At 39.8% G+C, this 3,152-nt stretch overlaps 1 pseudogene; it reads left to right on the forward strand.

The window, feature by feature from the left end:
- Positions 1-949: 949 nt before the first annotated feature.
- LOC144375838 (small integral membrane protein 10-like protein 1) lies at positions 950-1,156 on the forward strand (annotated as a pseudogene).
- Positions 1,157-3,152: the final 1,996 nt, after the last annotated feature.

The following is a 3,152-nucleotide window of genomic DNA, read 5'->3' on the forward strand; positions in this document are numbered from 1 at the left end:
ATTTTGGCAAAGCCCTCTCTTCTCCTGGAGAAGTCAGCCAGTGAGGACCAAGTATGGTTGAGGGGCTGTGGGGGGCAGAAGATGGAGAAAAGGTGTAATTTACAAGACTTCAGTACTTGTCCATATTATAAATTTGATGATTTCAATATTTTAACAGCTAACATTTGTCTTTCTCTTTAATGGAACAATATATTTTCCCTGAATTGTTTATTTCCAATAAACTACTTTTAGAGTTGAAGTGGGATTTTGGGGTATAATGTAAAAAGAATACCCTTTTAAACCTTGCATATTATCTTGGAAAACAGCAACATACCCTCAATGTGATTTTGTAAACATTTCCTGGGTGTATACTTTTGCAACATTTTCTTGAAAATGTTAAGTAGGGCCAATTGGTCACAGCAGGAAGGAGCAGAGTAAAATGGAAGACAGCATGGGCACTGGAGAAATGTGATTCCTGGGAACAAGAAATGCAGATAACACAGAAATCAGAAAAAATGCCAGCCAGCACAAGGCACAGATTGGCTTCTCTAGTTTTTGATACAAATCACTTTGCTTCACCTTAAGTAGCTTATACATTTGGGTATAGAAGTTCACTGTTACCCTTTTCATCATTCTTTCAGGTTTTTATGCAAACATAAGGTACACTTTATTTTCACTGTACTTTTCATCATATTGACACTCTTTGGCAAGAAAAGCATAAATAAATCCGCTACAAAGGTCCATCAATACATTAACCTCTGGTGATCCCATGGATTTTGTTTGTTTGATGCTAGAGTTTTCTTATATTTCAGAGGATCTGTTAAGATGCTCAAAATAGTGGGAGGCGCCTGTGAGCCTCGTGGCCTCTTTGCTATCTGGGACCTTTGGTCCTGGTCATTGCTCTGGGGACTGCAGAGCCTAGGAGGAACCTCCGTTCCAGGTGCTGGGCATTGGGTCCATGGCTCCAGTGATGCCTCCTGTGGTGGCTCCGTTGTCCCTGGCTTTCAAGGCCCCAAACACAGTAGCAGCCACTAACTCCTATGGGGTCTTTTGCAAGGGGCTCTCTTGCACCCTGCTCACCTTCTTTGAGCTGGCCTGGCAGCTACAGATGAATTTCCCATAGTTCTACATGGCAGGCTCGGTGATCCTCAACATCCGTTTGCACGTACACATTTAGAAATGTGACTAAGCCGCCGGCCTTGGGTGGCCAGCATGATCACTGACTCCCAGGCTTCCCAGGAACTTGGTTAACATGCAAGCAAGGGGCTTGAACATCTTGGAGGGGGCCTGGATGCATTGGGCGCCTGCCCTCTGTGCTCCTGCAATCCCTAGACCATGGCAGGACCCCTGCTGGGATGAAAAAGAGGCTATAGCGGATTCAGGGAACTGAGACCTTCGGCTAAAACCAAAGAAAATCAGAAACTTTGTATTGTTAAACTCCGATCGAATTCCAGGATATAACACAAGGGCACAGAATGTTATTAAAAAGGAAGACTGAATTATTCAGGAAAAAAAAAATTGAGCGTGCAACAAATTCTTGGCCTGAGTGAAAATTAAGAGATCAGTAAACTTAGGGAATACCGGTGTGGATTATTAGCAACATGCTGAAGAAAAAGCCGATAATATTAAGGATATGAAGTGGAAGGCATATTTTTTTTTCATCCAACGTGAAGGACAAAGCAAAACTGTTTAGAAAAAACATCCTCCAAACACTAAATGTGAAATGCTGCATGATTTTGAACAAATGGTGCAAGGGTGAGAATATGCATTCTGCTTTGGTGTCCCTGTGAGCAGCATTGGCATCACGACCTTTGCAAAAAGGAAATCCAAACAGCATAAAACTTGGCTAATCATTGAATAATATTTTACCATCATAATGCAATTTCTATGTGTGTTTTTTAAACATTTAAGGAAATACTTAATGACTGTTAGAGAATAGAATGTGAAAGTCATTACTCTTTATGTAAAAATACAAGTAGGAATGTTATAGGAGGGAGGAAAGCATAATTGGAATGGTTATGGTGTTCGAATAAGGGGGAGAGTTAAGAGACACAGTCTGATGTGAAAGGAAAAGAAGATCTTTTGTTACTTACAAGGTAGCCAGCTATACCATTCGCAAGGGCCCTCTCCCTGTGGACTCCCTACTTAGTCTTTTTGTGTGTGTGTGCTAAGGTGCGTTTGCAGGATGTGGTGATTTTCCTGTGGTCCATTTGGTTTTTTTCCCCAAATTTTTTGATGTCATATCTGAGAAGTCATCAAAAATCTAACCTTGTAGACTTTCCAGCTCTCCTGAGAAGTTTATAGGTTTTGTCTTAAGCCCAAGTCTTGGATTGTTTTGTGCTAACTTCTGTGCATTTGTGAGGAAGGGCCTGGCTTTACTCCTTAGCTTATGAATGTCCAGTTTCCCAAGACCATTTGCTGAAGATTGTCCTTTCTCCATGGAGCCATCCTGTATCCTTGTCATAAGTCACTGGCTGCACATCCAAAGTTTGAGTCCATCCACTCACCCAATATGCCTGTTAGCTTCACAACCCTCTGCTTCCTGAGCCTTTATAGGAAACCCTGAAATCGGAGGGTGCACCCCTAATCTTGCTTTTCTTAAGGTTGTTTTGATTATTCAAAGTATCTTCAGTTTTAATATGATGTTTTGATGTTTTCACATTAGAAAATGCTAATGAAATTTGTTTTTGCACTGGGGATTAAATCCAGGGGTGCTTTAACACTAAAACACATCCCCAAACCTTTTAAATATATTCTTTAGACACATGGTTTTGCTGAGTTGCTTAAGTGCCTCATTAAGTTTCTGAGATGACTTTGAACTCATGATCCTCATGCCTCCCAAGCCACTGGAATAACAGACATGTGCCCCCATGCCTGGCTTACTAATGGAATTTAATCAGGATTTTATAAAATGTTTGAATTGCTTTGGTGGCACCCACATTAGTAGTAAGTTTTTCAATGCAGGATTTCCTCTATTTATCTGTATCTTTAATTTCTTTCAATGACATTTGTGTACCAATTTTTCAAATCTTTAATTTTATTTCTAGGAATTTTATTATTTTTGATGATATTATAAAAGAAACTTTTTCTTAATTTTCTTTTGGGGTTGTACACTTGTAATATAAAGAAATAAAACTGATTTTGTTGATGGTTTTCGTCTTGTAACTTTGCTG

Source organism: Ictidomys tridecemlineatus, chromosome 3 (assembly GCF_052094955.1).
Source record: "Ictidomys tridecemlineatus isolate mIctTri1 chromosome 3, mIctTri1.hap1, whole genome shotgun sequence".
Lineage (NCBI taxonomy): Eukaryota > Metazoa > Chordata > Mammalia > Rodentia > Sciuridae > Ictidomys > Ictidomys tridecemlineatus.